Here is a 17948-nt window from a genome sequence, read left to right as displayed (position 1 = left end):
TTGAATCAAAGTCTTTTTTTTAGCAAAACCATGACTATAAAACGAAATTTGAGGAGATAGGGATAGAATGTTCCTTTAAGTTTCAAATACAGTTGCGATTAGCTTCTTATTCAACAAGCTCGATAAGGCACAGTTACATTGATTGTTTCAGCACTTACCTCATTCCGCGAGAATCCATTTCGAAATAATGCAGTGTCTCTTGGGAGCAACCAGAAAAGGAATCTGCTTCAAATTAACTCTTTACGGGATTATGAAAGTCAAGTCTTCCAGCCAAGTAATGATTACACTGCAACCACCTGCAGTGGAACCCCCTGAATGAAGAACAATAGAAATGCAATCAGAATTAGGTGAAGCAATTTTCAAAAACAAGAGCAATTTCTACAGCAAATTTCAGAGGAGCAGGAGTAGGCCATTCAACCCCTCGAGCCTGCTCCGCCATTCAATGAGATCATGGCTGATCTGCGACCTAACTCCATATACCCGCCTTTGACCCATAGCCCTCAATGCCTTTGGTTAGCAGAAAGCTCTCAATTTCAGATTTAAAATTAATTACGAGCTCAATTTTCCCCAGCTATCTGTGCCATTTTTTGGCCTAAATTAGAATATCCAGTTTCCCCAAAGTTTGTGTACCAGCATAACTCAGCAAATTATAATTTTTTACGTTTGTTTGTTTTGCGTCGTAGGGGGCGTAACCTGATGTCTGCGCCAGTTTTTCACAATTATGAAAGTTTGGCCAAATTACATTTCACCGAGGACGGCGTATGTGACCACTCCCAAAAAATCCTCTCGGCACTTAAGAAAAACCAGCGCACATTAAAAAATCTGCACAGAAAGACGCCATTGATTTTATGTGAAATTTTGGAGGGAGTCAAGAACACATTAAAAATGCATCATGAAGCTTAAATTTTTCAAATTTAAAATGGAGAAAATGGAAGTCGAATGCCATTCTTTAATTTTGGATTTTTTCAAAGTGCCACGCCACCAACGAACGTCTCCAAACCGGGCTCGAAGGTCGGAGCGTCAGCCGGCAGAATCGGTCCCTTGCCCGGACACAGGGACTCTGGGTTTGGCTTTAAAAGAAGCCCGGGGGGAGGGGGGGGAGGGGTGTTAGAAGCTGAACTGAAGGCATAAGAAGCCTTACGCTATACAGCCGCATCAACAGAAGCCCGGGGGTTGGGGGGGGCGGGGGCGGCAGGGTTTGCTGAGCCCCTGTGTCTGGGCGAGGGAGCGACCCTCGAGTCCGGTGAGGAGACGTTCGGTAAGTGGTGCGGTGGTACTTTGAAAAAAATCTAAAATGAAAGAATTGTATTAGATTCGTTGCCCCAAATGTCTTCATTTGAATGCCTAGCTTCCCCGTTCTAAGCAAGCCTGTTGTGCATGTGCAGACCAGGGTGTGTCCCATACTAGGACTTTGACCTTGGGAGAGACAGAGGAGAGAAGCTTGAAGTCCTTGTCCTGCTGTTTTGAGCTTCTTACAATGGTACAATTTAATTATGGGGCAATATTGATAATGCCATATCGTGCAAGCCTTCTGCATGATGGTCTGTAAAGGCCACGACTGATTCTACGTCATCGCATGGAGAACCTCGGAGCACGTAGGATGATGAGCAGGAGGCCTTACCCACATCAGGTATATCGAGACAGGCGTTTGTTATATATGAATAAAGAGTCTGACTGAATACTGTGAGCTCAAAGTAAAGTGTGGCCGTAGTCTTTTATTGCAGGTCTCCAGAGTGCCTCTCCGCCTATGAGGCCTCCTTAAGTACCTCTGCTCCCAAGGGATTGTGGGATCCCTTGGAACTCCGGGGGATGAGCCCTCTGGTAGCTGTACAAGGTAGATACAACACTCCCCCCCCCCCCCCGCCGCCCCAAAGTCAACAGTGTAACTATTTACAAGGTGAGTCGATCTGGGGCCTTTCTTTCCCTGGTTGATTGTCTCGGTGCAAATGCTGGTTTTGGTGAATCATTTGTTGGGCCCTCGCTGGGTTGCTGTGCAGCTGGCCTTGCTGGGCTGCCTGGTGTGCTGCTGCAGGTGATGGGTTCTGCTTCGTGGCCAACCGCGGTGTCGGTTGCCACTGGTGTGTATGTTGGGGGGTCAAAGAAGGTAGGGTCCAAAGTGGGTTGCTCAGGGTAATCCGTGAATCTGAGTTTGATTTGGTCCAAGTGTTTCTGGTGAATGAGTCCATTTGAAAGTTTGACCCGAAACACCCTGCTCCTCCCTTTGGCCACAATAGTGCTGGGAAGCCACTTGGAACCTTGTCCATAATTCAATACAAATACAGGATCATTGATTTAAATTTCGCGTGACACATTTGCGCTATCATGATATGTACTTTGTTGAAACCGCCTGTTCTCTACCTGTTCATGTAGGTCAGGGTGAACTAAAGAGAGCCTTGCTTTAAGTGCCCTTTTCATCAGCAGTTCAGCGGGTGGGATCCCAGTGAGCGAGTGGGGTCTCGTGCAGTAGCTAAGCAGGACTCGGGATAGGCGAGTCCGCAGTGAGCCTTCAGTTACCCTCTTCAAGCCCTGCTTGATAGTTTGCATCGATCTCTCTGCCTGACCATTGGATGCTGGTTTGAACGGGGCAGATGTAACATGTTTGATCCCGTTACGGGTCGTGAACTCTTTGAACTCGGCACTGGTAAAACATGGCCCATTGTCGCTCACACGGACATCAGGTAGCCCGTGCATGGCAAACATGGCTCGCAGGCTTTCAGTGGTGGCAGTGGACGTGCTTGTCAACATTATCTCACATTCAATCCATTTGGAGTTCGCATCTATAACCACAAGGAACACTTTACCCAAAAACGGGCCTGCATAGTCGACCCTGGACCACGGTTTGGAGGGCCAAGACCATAAACTTAGTGGCGCCTCCCTGGGTGCATTGCTTAACTGGAAGCATGTGTTACATCTGTGCACGCAGGACTCTCAGTCCGCATCGATACCGGGCCACCACAAGTGGGATCTGGCTATCGCTTTCATCATTACGATGCCTGGGTGGGAAATGTGGAGGTCACTGATGAAAGTGTCTCTACCCTTCTTGGGGACCACTACCCAATTATCCCACAGAAGGCAGTCTGCCTGTATGGACATTTCATCTTTGCGCTGCTGGTACGGCTTTATCTCTTCCTGCATTTCCACTGGGACACTGGACCAGCTCCTGTGAAGCACACAATTTTTTACTAGGGACAGTAAGGGTCCTGGCTCGTCCAGGTTCTAATCTGTCGGGCTATGACGGGTGATTGCTCACTCTCAAATGCTTCCATAACCATGACTAAGTCTGCGGGCTGTGCCATTTCCGCCCCCATGGTGGGCAATGGCAGTCTACTGAGAGCATCGCCGCAGTTTTGTGTGCCTGGCCTGTGGCGGATGGCGTAGTTGTATGCAGACAACGTGAGCGCCCATCTCTGGATGCGGGCCAATGCATTCGTATTTATCCCCTTACTCTCGGAAGACAGGGATATTAGTGCCTTATGGTCGGTTTCCAATTCAAATTTTAGCCCAAACAGATATTGATGCATTTTCTTTACCCCATAGACACTCGCTAACGCTTCTTTTTCAATCATGCTGTATGCCCTCTCAGCCTTAGACAGACTCCTGGATGCATAAGCAACCGGTTGCAATTTCCCAGATTCATTAGCTTGTTGCAATACACACCCGACGCCATACGATGACGCATCACATGCTAGTACCAAACGCTTACATGGATCATACAACACAAGCAATTTGTTTGAGCATAATAATTTTCTAGCTTTTACAAAGGCATTTTCTTGGCTTTTGCCCCATACCCATTCGTCTCCTTTACGCAGTAAGGCGTGTAGTGGTTCTAACAGTGTGCTGAGACCTGGTAAGAAGTTACCAAAGTATTTCAGGAGACCTAGAAACGACCACAGCTCCGTCACGTTCTGTGGCCTCGGTGCGTTCTCGATTGCCTACGTCTTCGAATCGTTGGGCCTGATGCCATCCGCCGCGATTCTTCTCCCCAGGAACTTCACTTCAGGCGCCAGGAAAATGCACTTCGAGCGTTTCAACCTGAGCCCCACGCAGTTGAGTCGACTAAGAACCTCCTCCAGGTTCTGCAGATGCTTGACTGTATCCCGATCTGTAACCAAGATGTCGTCCTGGAAGACCACTGTGTGCGGGACCGACTTCAGTAAGCTTTCCATGTTTCTCTGGAATATCACCGCAGCTGATCGAATTCCAAACGGGCATCTGTTATAAATGAAGACACCTTTGTGCGTGTTGATGCAGGTGAGGCCCTTCGATGATGCCTCCAGCTCCTGCATCATGTAGGCCGAGGTCAAGTCCAGCTTCATGAACATCTTTCCTCCCGCCACTGTAGCAAAAAGGTCATCAGTTTTTGGTAGTGGGTATTGATCCTGCAGGGAGAAACGATTGAGAGTTACTTTGTAATCATCACAGATTCTGACGGTGCCATCTCCATTGAGGACTGAGACAATCGGACTGGCCCACTCATTGAATTAGATCAGTGTAATGATGCCCTCTCATTACAGCCTGTCCAGCTCGATCTCCACCCTTTCTCTCATCATGTACGGTACTGCTCTCGTCTTGTGATGGATAGGTCGAGCCCCCGGAACCAGGTGGATCGGCACTTTTGCTCCTTGGAACTTCCCGTTGCCTGATTCGAACAGCGAAGGGAACTTGTTTAAGACCTGGGCACACGAAGTGTCGTCAGCGGGTGAAAGCGTATCTTTCCCAGCCAGCTCCTGCTGAGCAGGGTGAGACCATCGGCCGGTACCACCCAGAGTGGTAGCTTGTGCACCGCTCCATCATAGGAGACCTTTACAATAGCACTGCCGATTACGGAAATCAGTTCCTTTGTGTAAGTTCTCAGTTTCGTGCGAATGGGAGTCAAGACTGGCCTTGAGGCCTTGCTGCACCACAATTTCTCGAAAGTCTTTTTGCTCATAATGGATTGGCTCGCGCCCGTGTCCAGCTCCATTGACACTGGGAGTCCATTTAATTCAACCTTCAGCATTATCGGGGGATACTTTGTGGTAAATGTGTGCACCCCATATACCTCTGCCTCCTCGGTCTGAGGCTCTGGTTCGTCGTGATCCGCCGTGGACCTGTCCTCCTCTGCAACATGGTGGTTTTCAGGATTAACAAAGTTTGCAGCTCGCCTGCGCACTCATTGGAGGTGTCCCATTGTTCCACAGCCCTTGCAACGTACCCTTTGAAGTGGCATGAATGAAATCGATGATCGCCTCCGCAGCGCCAACAAGGTGTTAATGGCTTTGTATTCATCATCCTTGATGGTGGACTCGGAGACATCATGCAAGTGGGGCCTGCCCTGTACGTTGCAATTTGAAAACAACATCACTTTGTTCACAGTACTTGTAGCAGCACTCGTGTGCTGAGAGATTTGCTTAGTATTGTCACTGGTGGCAATGAACGCCTGGACTATCGCTATGGCCTTAATCAAGGTTGGGGTCTCTACAGTCAAAAGTTTGCGAAGTATCACTTCATGGCCAATGCCAAGTATGAAAAAGTCTCTGAGCATGTGCTCCAAATGTTCTTCAACTTCGCAATGTCCTGCAAGGCGTCTTAGCTCGTCAACATAACTCGCCACTTCCTGTCCTTCAGACATTTTGTAGGTGTAGAACCGGTACCTCGCCATCAGAATGCTTTCCTTCGGGTTCAGATGCTCGGGACCAGTGTGCACAAATAATCATACGATTTCTCTATGGGTTTTGCTGGAGCTAGCAGATTTTTCATGAGGCCATAGGTTGGTGCCCCGCAGACGGTGAGGAGAATCACCCTTCGTTTGGCAGCGTTCGCTTTTCCTTCCAGCTTGTTGCCCACGAAGTATTGGTCGAGTCGCTCCACAAAGGTTTCCCAATCATCTCCCTCCGAAAATTTCTCCAGGATGCCCACTGTTCTCTGCATTGTTGGGTTCATCATCTGTATCTCGTCGCCAGTTGTTATATATGAATAAAAAGTCTGACTGGATACTGTGAGCTCAAAGTAAAGTGAGACCTTAGTCTTTTATTGCTTGTCTCCAGAGTGCCTCTCCAGCCTGTGCGGCCTTCTTAAGTACCTGTGCTCCCAAGGGATTATGGGATCCCTTGGGACTCTGGGGGATGAGTCCTCGGGTGGCTGTACAAGGTATATACAAGTTTACATACATAACAGCGTTCATACCTGCACCTGAGTGATGCAGACTGTGTAAGAAGGCTGCGTTTCTGCAAAGAAGTTGTAACCAAGATCTGTGAGTTAATAAAAGCAAACCTGCAACCTAGAAGTGTCAGGAGGACTGCTTTGTCAGTTGAAGTGAAGATTACAGCTGCACTTTCATTCTATGCATCCGGATCGTTCCAGGCCACAAATGGGGATGTGTGCACCATTTCTCAACAAGCAACACATGTCTGCTTTCGGCAGGTGACTGCTGCACTATATGCCCGGAGGAATGATTACATAAAGTTCCTCATGACCGTCCAGGCAATGCATGAAAGGGCTTTGGGCTTCTCCAGGATTGCTGACTTCCCAAAGGTACAAGGCTGCATTTATTGTACCCACATCGCCTTGCGAGCACCTTTGGAGGGTTTCGAGATGTACAGGAACAGAAAAGGCTTCCACTCCGTGAATGTGCAGCTCGTGTGTGATGACATGCATTGCATCATGTCAGTTGATGCGAGATACACTGGGAACAACCCTGATGCATTCATCCTACGCGAAAGCGCTATATCTACCATGTTTCAGTGGCAGCCAGAAGGGCAGAGCTGGCTGCTGGGAGACAAAGGATATGGCCTTGCCACCTGGCTCATGATGCCCCTACGCGTAACCCGGACAGAAGTTGACCGGGAATACAACATGTCGCACATTGGAACACGCAGCGTAATCGAGAGGACCATTGGCATCTTGAAACAAAGTTTCCGATGCCTGGATCATTCCGGAGGCTACTTGCAATACTCCCCTGAGATTGTTGGTCAGTTCGCTGTTGTGTGCTGCATGCTGCATAACTTAGCCATCATGAGGCAGCAGCAGCTGGTAGTAGAAGACCCACCTGAGGTAAGAGTGGTTGATGATGAGGAGGAAGATGCAGATGATGAGGAGGAGGAGGACGAGGACAAGGAAACCATGCAACTATCTGAACCCGATGCACGACGGCGGAGGAGGGCGGGTCGTCGTGCCCCTTTAACGATTGCTGGAGCCTTGCGCCAGCAGTTCATCCATGAATGCTTTGCTGCCTGAAGGCTCAGCGGCAACTATTCCAAATGCACCATGTTTACTGTTTGGACCAGTTCCGTATTCTTGTGTTGTGTTAATGGAACAAATAATGGAAATGATTCTTCTTTCGTTCAAAAAGTTGTGTTAATAATAGAACAAATAATGGAAATGATTCAGTTATAATTTAAAATATATTTTATTCAAAAGTTTAACGCTGGTTTGTACTTAACTTAACTTTAATAAAAATATTCTAGTATCAAACTTTAACATTTTCAGTTAAGATCACTTACAAACTTTAAGATCATTTAAAAACCTTAAGATCACTTACAAACTTATTAAACTTGTAAGTTTACATAACTTACAGAAAACTTTTAATTTGAGAACAGTTACAACACTAACAACAGCAGCAAAGAAAGGCTGCAGCCATCTCTCCTCCACCTTATTCGAAGACCGCCCGCTGCGCTTGGTCTTGTTGACTTCACCCCTGCCCGCCAGCAGTAGCGCAGCGTTTCTCAGGTTGATACCAAGCTTATTCTTTCGAACATCTCAGGTAATCCGCACTCCTTCATGGGAGGGTGCGGGCGGCAATGTGGAAGGCACGGCTTGGGCCTCTTCAGAGGGTGGTCTGGGGATTGGAGTGGGATTGGCAGTTGATTCTGTCAATGGGCGCAGGGTGTGGGCGTGTTCCCTCATTGCAGCAGCTAACTCCAACATTCCCTCCCTCATGTGCCTTGACAGTGTCTAAACTACCTCCAACATTCCCTCCCTCATGTTCGCCAACAGAGTATCAACAACCTGCAACATTCCCTCCCTCATGTTCACCGACAGTCTATCAGCTACCTGCGACATTCCCTCCCTCATGTGCCCAGTGTTCCCATTTCTCGTGAGAGTGTTGTTATTTCTCCCGATGGTCCCGATACCTCATCACCCACCCCACTGGTGGTGTCCAGGAGTGATCGTGCAAGGTCAATGCTCTCCGCACTCATTGCCAGCATCTGAACCACATCTATTAGTTTGTGCACCTCAGTACAGCTCTCCTTGTTGAGCTCTCCTTTCCCTCTTCACCTTGGGTGTGCCTTGCTGCATCCCATTGGGACCCTCAGCCTCGGACGGTGGGGCCCTTGGTATGCCTCGCTGCATCCAACTGGGACCCGCAGCCTCAGACAGTGGGGCCCTGGGTGTGCCTCACTGCACCCCACTGGAATCCCCAGCCTCGGACTGTAAGAAACCATGGAATGTCCCAACACTCGTACCACTCAGGAAAGGGCCTGTCACCTCAAAGGGCGGCACCTGTTTCAGAGTGAGTACAATAATGGGGGCTTCATCAAACAAGAAATTAGGGATGCATGCAATAAAGGTACAGCAGTTATCATGGGCAACTTTAATCTACATATTGATTGGGCTAACCAAACTGGTAGCAATGCATTGGAGGAGGATTTCCTGGAGTGTATTAGGGATGGTTTTCTCGACCAATATGTTGAGGAACCAGCTAGAGGGCTAGCCATCCTAGACTGGGTGATGTGTAATGAGAAAGGACTAATTAGCAATCTTGTTCTGCAAAGCCCCTTAGGGAAGAGTGACCATAATATGGTAGAATTCTTTATTAAGATGGAGAGTGACACAGTTAATTCAGAGACTAGGGTCGTGAACTTAAGGAAAGGTAACTTCGATGGTATGAGACGTGAATTGGCTAGAATAGACTGGCGAGTGATAATTAAAGGGTTGACGGTGGATAGGCAATGTCAAACATTTAAAGATCACATGGATGAACTTCAACAATTGTACATCCCTGTCTGGAGTAAAAATAACACGGGGAAGGTGGCTCAACTGTGGCTAACAAGAGAAATTAAAGATAGTGTTAAATCCAAGAAAGAGGCATTTAAATTGTCTGGAAAAAGCAGCAAACCTGAGGACTGGGAGAATTTTATAGTACAGCAGAGGAGGACAAAGGGTTTAATTAGGAGGGAGAAAATAGGTTATGAGAGGAAGTTTGCTGGGATCATAAAAACTGACTGCAAAAGCTTCTATAGCCATGTGAAGAGAAAAAAATTAGTGAAGACAAACATAGGTCCCTTGGAGTTAGATTCGGTGAATTTATAATGGGGAACAAAGAAATGGTGGACCAGTTAAACAAATACTTTAGTTCTGTCTTCACGAAGGAAGACACAAATAACCTTCCGGAAATACTAGGGGACCGAGGGTCTAGTGAGAAGGAGAAACTGAAGGATATCCTAATTAGGCAGGAAATTGTGTTAGGGAAATTGATGGGATTGAAGGCCGATAAATCCCTGGGGCCTGATAGTCTGCATCCCAGAGTACTTAAGGAAGTAGACCTGGAAAAAGTGGATACATTGGTGATCATTTTCCAACAGTCTATCGAATCTGGATCAGTTCCTATGGACTGGAGGATAGCTAATATAACACCACTTTTTAAGAAAGGAGGGAGACAGAAAACAGGTAATTATAGACCAGTTGGCCTGACATCAGTAGTGGGTAAATGTTGGAATCAATTATTAAAGATGAAATAGCAGCGCATTTGGAAAGCAGTGACAGAATCGGTCCAAGTCAGCATGGATTTATGAAAGGGAAATCATGCTTGACAAATCTTCTAGAATTTTTTGAGGATGTAACTGGTAGAGTGGACAAGGGAGAACCAGTGGATGTGGTGTACGTGGACTTTCAAAAGGCTTTTGACAAGGTCCCATACAAGAGATTGGTGTGCAAAATTAAAGCACATGGTATTGGGGGTAATGTACTGACGTGGATAGAGAACTGGTTGCCAGACAGGAAGCAGAGAGTCGGGATAAACAGGTTTTTTTCAGAATGGCAGGCAGTGACTAGTGAGGTGCCGCAGGGCTCAGTGATGGGACCCCAGCTATTTACAATATACATTAATGATTTAGATGAAGGAATTGAGTGTAATATCTCCAAGTTGGCAGATGACACTAAGCTGGGTGGTAGTGTGAGCTGTGAGGAGGATGCTAAGAGGCTGCAGGGTGACTTGGACAGGTTAGGTGAGTGGGCAAATGCATGGCAGATGCAGTATAATGTGGATAAATGTGAGGTTAGCCACTTTGGTGGCAAAAACACGAAGGCAGAATATTATCTGAATGGCGGCAGATTAGGAAAAGGGGAGGTGCAACCAGACCTGGGTATCATGGTACATTGAAAGTTGGCATTCAGGAGTGAAATTAGGAAACACTTCTACACACAAAGGGTGGTAGAAGTTTGGAACTCTCTTCCGTAAACGGCAATTGATGCTAGATACATTGGGCTCAATTTTCCTCAATGCCAATTTTTGGCGTATTGCAAGAGTTACGCCCTTTTTTTTAGACCCGACTACTCCAAAAAAAATAACTAGCAAGTTTCCCCATTCTATTTTTTGAAATTGGCGTCCTGCAGTTTGTCCTGTAGCTTCAGGAGATGGAGCCTAATGTCTGCACCGAAGAAAACGATGCTCCCCCTTCGCGCATGCGCATAAAAAACGGTCATTTTTGATGTGATTGCTAAAGGCGCGCATGTCCAGTACAGCTCCCGGTCTGCATTCAGCCATTTTTAAAAAGCCAGTTGTATGTGAGAACTTGAATTCTCAGTGGAAAAATCGGAGCTGCAATACAATATGCAACGCGGCTCAAGGACCAAGAATTTCTTACAGAACGAAGTGGAGGCACTAGTTACTGTAATTGGGGTCAGATGGCACCAGCTGGACACCAGCAGAGATCACATAAAAGTTTCACCAAAAAAAATGAAGCAACGCTGGAACCAACTTGCAGAAGATTACTGTGCAATGGTGACCACGCGAGGTCTGGAGGCCAGTGCAAAAAGAAGTGGCAGGACCTTAGTCATGTAATGAGTGTAAGTAATATTTTCATTTATTCAATGGAATTGCAATTGTAAATGTGACCATCTGTATGTCCCACCCAGCAAAAAGACACCCTCTCTAAAAAGTTATATTTTCATCTTTGCAGAGGAAGGTGGCACACAACAAAAGGGAAAGAACTCGAACAGGAGGAGGCCCGACAAATCTGCACCCACTGACACACTTGGAAGACAGGGTCGCTGCTTTGATGGGTCCTACCTGGAGAAAAACAACCACCACTACACAAGCTGGGTCCACACTTGAGGGAGAGGGTAGGTCCTGCAAATTCCACAGTCTAGCTTTGCTAAATGTTAAGTGCCGCGTGGGCTAGCCATGCTTCGATTCATGGAGATGACGCCACCAGCCACGCTTCGGTTGATGCAGTGTGCTATCATTCATCGTGGTCCTTCAAATCAGCCTGCTGCCTGCGCTGTGTGAGCCTACTCATGTGACCCTTCCCCCTCCTTTGCTGCTAACCATTTTTCTGTTCTGTTATATTTTGCAGAACTTGAGGCCAATCCTGATGAGGCTGAAGCCGATGCAGAAGAAGATTCAGACACGGACGAGTCTGAAGAGAACATCTTACAATCCCATCTTCCAGACCAAGAGCATGGAGGTGAGGGGGAGGGGCAGGGGAAGGTGATGGATGAAACATAGAAGGAGTATGCCATTCGGCCCTTCGAGCCTGCACCACCATTCAATAAGAACATGGCTGATCATTCACCTCAGTACCCCTTTCCTGCTTTCTCTCCATACCCCTTGATCCCCCTAGCCGTAAGGGCCATATCTAACTCCCTCTTGAATATATCCAATAAACTGGCATCAACAACTCTCTGCGGTAGAGAATTCCACAGGTTAACAACTGGTGAAGAAGTTTCTCCTCATCTCAGTCCTAAATGGCTTACCCCTTATTCTTAGACTGTGTCCCCTGGTTCTGGGCTTCCCCAAAATCGGATTCTTCCTGCATCTAACCTGTCCAGTCCCATCAGAATTTTATATGTTTCTATGCGATCCCCACTCTAAACTCCAGTAAATACAGGTCCAGACGATCCAGTCTCTCCTCATATGTCAGCCCTGACATCATGGGAATCAGTCTGGTGAACCTTCGCTTCACTCCCTCAATAGCAAGAACATCCTTCCTCAGACTAGGAGACCAAAACTTACACAATATTCCAGGTGAGGCCGCACCAAGGCCCTGTACAATTGCAGTAAGACCTCCCTACTCCTATACTCAAACCCCCTAGCTATGAAGGCCAACATACTATTTGCCTTCTTCACCGCCTGCTGTACCTGCATGCCAACTTTCAATGACTGATGTACCATGACACCCAGGTCTCGTTGCACCGCCCCTTTTCCTAATCTGTTGCCAGTCAGACAATATTCTGCCATCGTGTTTTTGCCACCAAAGTGGATAACCTCACATTTATCCACATTATACTGCATCTGTCATGCATTTGCCCACTCATCTAACCTGCCCAAGTCACCCTGCAGCCTCTTAGCGTCCCCCTCACAGCTCACACTACCACCTAGCTTAGTGTCATCTGCAAACTTGGAGATATTACAATCAATTCCTTCATCTAAATCATTGATGTATATTGTAAATAGCTGGGGTCCCAGCACTGAGCCCTGCGGCACCCCACTAGTCATTGCCTGCCATTCTGAAAAGGACCCATTTATCCCGACTCTCTGCTTCCTGTCTCCCAACCAGTTCTCTATCCACGTCAGTACATTACCCCCAATACCATGTGCTTTAATTTTGCACACCAATCTCTTGTGTGGGACCTTGTCAAAAGCCTTTTGAAAGTCCAAATATACCACATCCATTGGTTCTCCCTTGTCCACTCTACTAGTTACATCCTCACAAAATTCTAGAAGATTTGTCAAGCATGATTTCCCTTTCATAAATCCATGCTGACTTGGACCGATCCTGTCACTGCTTTCCAAATGCGCTGCTATTTCATCTTTAATAATTGATTCCAACATTTTCCCACTACTGATGTCAGGCTAACCGATCTATAATTACCCATTTTCTCTCTCCCTCCTTTTTTAAAAAGTGTTGTTACATTAGCTACCCTCCAGTCCATAGGAACTGATCCAGATTCGATAGACTGTTGGAAAATGATCACCAATGCATCCACTATTTCTAGGGCCACTTCCTTAAGTACTCTGGGATGCAGACTATCAGGCCCTGGGGATTTATCGGCCTTCAATCCCATCAATTTCCCTAACACATTTTCCTGCCTAATTAGGATTTCCTTCAGTTCCTCCTTCTCACTAAACCCTCGGTCCCCTAGTAATTCCGGAAGGTTATTTGTGTCTTCCTTCGTGAAGACAGAATCAAAGTATTTGTTCAACTGGTCTGCCATTTCTTTGTTCCCAATTATAAATTTACCTGAATCTCACTGTAAGTGACCTATGTTTGTCTTCACTAATCTTTTTCTCTTCACATATCTATAGAAGCTTTTGCAGTCAGTTTTTATGTTCCCAGTAAACTTCCTCTCATACTCTATTTTCCCCCTCCTAATTAAACCCTTTGTCCTCCTCTGTTGAATTCTAAATTTCTCCCAGTCCTCAGGTTTGTTGCTTTTTCTGGCCAATTTATGTGCCTCTTCCTTGGATTTAACACTATCCTTAATTTCCCATGTTAGCCACAGTTGAGCCACCTTCCCTGTTTTATTTTTACTCCAGACAGGGATGTACAATTGCTGAAGTTCATCCATGTGATCTTTAAATGTTTGCCATTGCCTATCCACCGTCAACCTTTTAAGTATCATTCGTCAGTCTATTCTAGCCAATTCACGTCTCATACCATCGAAGTTACCTTTCCTTAAGTTCAGGACCCTAGTCTCTGAATTAGCTGTGTCACTCTCCATTTTAATAACATTATGGTCACTCTTCCCCAAGGGGCCTCGCAAAACAAGATTGCTAATTAGTCCTTTCTCATTATTCATCACCCAGTCTAGGATGGCCAGCCCTCTAGTTGGTTCCTCGACATATTGGTCTAGAAAACCATCCCTAATACACTCCAGGAAATCCTCCTCCACCGCATTGTTACCAGTTTGGTTAGCCCAATCTATATGTAGATTAAAGTCGCCCATGATAACTGCTGTACCTTTATTGCACGCATCCCTAATTTCTTGTTTGATGCTGTCCCCAACCTCACTACTACTGTTTGGTGGTCTGTACACAACTCCCACTAGCGTTTTCTGCCCTTTGGTATTCCGCAGCTCCACCCATACAGATTCCACATCATCCAAGCTAACGTCCTTCCTTACGACTCCCGACGACCTCAGGCGACCTCCGACGGCCTCCGGCGACCTTCGGAGGCGGCATCTTCGACCTGGACCTGACTATCGGGCCTCCACATCCCCCACCCCATCCAGTGGCGATCAGAACCCTCCAGCGACGGCAGTCTGGACCTCCCCGACGACGGCTGGACCTCCCGTGGCGACAGACATCCTCCTCCTGAACGCCGATGGGGTCTTCTCTCCTACGATGGTGGTTGGCCTCCCCTCCTCCTTCAGCGACGACTGGAGCTCTCCTTCCGCACTGGTGACCTGGCCTCTTCTCCTCCTCCAACACAAGGTGAGTACCATGGCTGTGACCACCCCCCATGCCCTCCCACTCTGAACCCCGGTGTGCCACTGACCCTCCCAATGCCTGCCCCCAACCAGGCCTCAGACCACCTACCACCAAGGGCGTTACCCAGCACCGAGCCTGCGGCCAACATCTCGCCGTAGGCAACTAGGCCCACATAGCAGTGCCTGGTCTCCAGTCGTCTTGGACCCCTTGCCACTAGATCAAGACCTTGCTCAGCTAAGCCTGTGTGGTAGCCGATGTGCAACGACCACCCCATGTTAAAAGGACTCACGCACAGGCATCTTCCACTCCGTTAACATGAAGTTCTGGACCTGGAACATCAGGACCCTCATGGACAACCCTAACAGCAACAGACCGGAATGCCGCACCGCCATTGTTGCCCGGGAACTTAGACGCTTTAATATCGACATCACCACCCTAAGCGAGACCCGGCGGGCAGGGGAAGGTCAGCTCAAGGAACAAGGTGGAGGCTACACCTTCTTCTGGAAAGGGAAAGCAGAGGAAGAGTGCCGCCTCCACGGAGTCGGCTTCGCCATTAAAAACAAGCTGGTTGACCTCCTCAAAGACTCCCCCTGCGGGGGTAACGAACGCCTCATGACTCTTCGGCTCACCCTATCCCGGAACCAGTGCGCCACAGTCATCAGTGCGTACGCCCCAACACTCGATGCAACTGATGAGGCCAAAGGGGGTTTTTATTCCAACCCCGAAAGATCCCTGTCCTGCGTCCCCGCGGGCGACAAACTGATTCTCCTCGGTGACTTCAATGCCAGGGTTGGCAAGGACACAGACCTCTGGGGTGGCGTGATAGCCAGAGAGGGAGTAGGGAAAGCCAACTCCAGCGGTACCCTGCTCCTGACAAAATGTCCAGAGCACGAACTTGTCATCACCAACACCTTGTTCCGCCAGAGGGACAAATACAAGGCATCGTGGCAACACCCTCACTCCAAACATTGGCACCTGCTTAACTATGTCATCGTCCGAGCCAGGGATCACAAGGATGTGCGCATCACCCGCGCCACGACAGGAGCTGACGACTGCTGGACGGACCACCGACCATGATTCAACTGAATGACAGAACGGGCTCAAGGGGCTGAATGGCCTCCTCCTGTTCTTATGTCTTTCTAATGTGTCATTTTCTCACTGACTCAATCTTGCGACATTCCTTTCACACTCAGTTATCTTTTCTTTCCTATAAATATTTTATCTCCCCTTCCCCCCTCAGATTCCTAAAGTATTACTCATTTCTTTCTCAGTTTTTTGTAGACTTGATAAATAGCTTCTCCTGATATATGTCATCTGAAAGATTAATTCAAGCTGTCTAAAACAGCGATAATGTTAAGATAACCTCAATATGTCATTCAAAGAGTGGTTTGACCTTTTTACCCCTCATTGCTTTCCCCCAGAAAACTTAATTTCAAGTTGATAAAACTGCCAAATACATTGGGAAGTGAGTTAAGCTTGAAACAAGGTAAATAAAGTGAATCAGTAATGTGTTCAGCCACAGTCTGATTCTGGGGTAATACAGTTATTGACGTTTAGACATACAGCTACACTAACCCTCACACTCGGCAGGTGGACCCCACATTAAGTGAAAACTTAAATATACCATAGATGCATTCAAGAGGTATGGTAGCTTAGTGGTTATGTTACTGGACTAGTAATCCAGAGACCTGGACTAATGAGCCAAATACACAAGTTCAAATCCCATCACGGCAACAGGGGAATTTACATTCAGTTAATTAAATAAATCTGCAATAAAAAAGCTAGTATCAGGAATAGTGACCATGAAACTATCGGATTGTTGTAAAAACCCATCTAATGTATTTTAGGGAAGGAAATCTGCCATCCTTACCTGGTCTGGCTTATATGTGACTCCAGACCCACAGCAATGTGGTTGATACTGAAATGGCCTAGCAAGCCGCTCAGTTGTACCAAACTGCTACGATAAACAATAATAAGAATAAAACTGGATGGACCACCTGGCTTCGATCTAGGTATCGGATTTGGCACACACCATCCTGACTTGGAAATATGATCACTGTTCCTTCATCACTGGGTCAAAATCCTGGAACTCCCTCCCTAACAGCACTGTGCTGCACCTTCACCACATGGACTACAGCGGTTCAAGAAGGTGGCTCACCACCACCTTCTCAAGGGCCTTTCCAGCAATGCCTTCATCCCAAGAATGGTGAGAATGTGAAACTTGCTACCGCAAGTAGTGGTTGAGGCAAATAGCAGGAATGCATTTGAGAGTAAGCTAGATAAGCACCCGAGAGAGAAAGGAATAGAATAATATCGACCATGGCTAACAAGGGAAATTAAGGATAGTGTTAAAACCAAGGAAGAAGGCATATAAATTGGCTAGAAAAAACAACAAACCTGAAGCCTGGGAGAAATTTAGAATTCAACAGAGGAGGACTAAGGGTTTAATTAAGAGGGGGAAAATAGAGTACGAGAGGAAGCTTGCAGGGAACATAAAAATGGACTGCAAAAGCTTCTATAGATATGTGAAGAGAAAAAGATTAGTGAAGACAAACGTAGGTCCCTTGCAGTTGGATTCAGGTGAATTTATAATGGGGAACAAAGAAATAGCAGACCAATTGAACCAATACTTTGGTTCTGTCTTCACGAAGGAAGACACAATTAACCTTCCGGAAATACTAGGGGACAGTGGGTCTAGTGAGAAGGAGGAACTGAAGGATATGCTTATTAGGCGGGAAATTGTGTTAGGGAAATTGATGGGATTGAAGGCCGATAAATCCCCAGGGTCTGATAGTCTGCATCCCAGAGTACTTAAGGAAGTGGCCCTCGAAATAGTGGATGCATTAGTGATCATTTTCCAACAGTCTATCGACTCTGGATCAGTTCCTATGGACTGGAGGGTAGCTAAAGTAACACCACTTTTTAAAAAAGGAGGGAGAGAGAAAACGGGTAATTATAGACCGGTTAGCCTGACATCAGTAGTGGGGAAAATGTTGGAATCAATCATTAAGGATGAAATAGCAGCGCATTTGGAAAGCAGTGACAGGATCGGACCAAGTCAGCATGGATTTATGAAAGGGAAATCATGCTTGATGAATCTTCTGGAATTTTTTGAGGATATAACGAACAGAGTGGACAAGGGAGAACCAGTGGATGTGGTGTATTTGGACTTTCAAAAGGCTTTTGACAAGGTCCCGCACAAGAGATTGGTTTGCAAAATCAAGTATTGGGGGTAATGTACTGACGTGGATAGAGAACTGGCTGGCAGACAGGAAGCAGAGAGTCGGGATAAATGGGTCCTTTTCAAAATGGCAGG

General features: G+C 46.9%; 1 long non-coding RNA gene across 1 annotated transcript in view; it reads right to left on the bottom strand.

Annotated features, from left to right (window-relative positions):
* Window positions 1-17948, bottom strand: part of LOC139279477 (uncharacterized) — a 152971-nt gene that overhangs the window by 96367 nt on the left and 38656 nt on the right. The window contains exon 2 of the long non-coding RNA XR_011596481.1: window positions 159-311. This is a non-coding gene — a long non-coding RNA (uncharacterized lncRNA). The remainder of the gene's footprint in view (window positions 1-158; window positions 312-17948) is intronic.

This window comes from Pristiophorus japonicus, chromosome 14 (genome assembly GCF_044704955.1).
Source record: "Pristiophorus japonicus isolate sPriJap1 chromosome 14, sPriJap1.hap1, whole genome shotgun sequence".
Classification (NCBI taxonomy): Eukaryota; Metazoa; Chordata; class Chondrichthyes; family Pristiophoridae; genus Pristiophorus; species Pristiophorus japonicus.
Note: the sequence above shows the minus strand (reverse complement) of the source record. Positions and strands in the feature narration are given on the sequence as shown.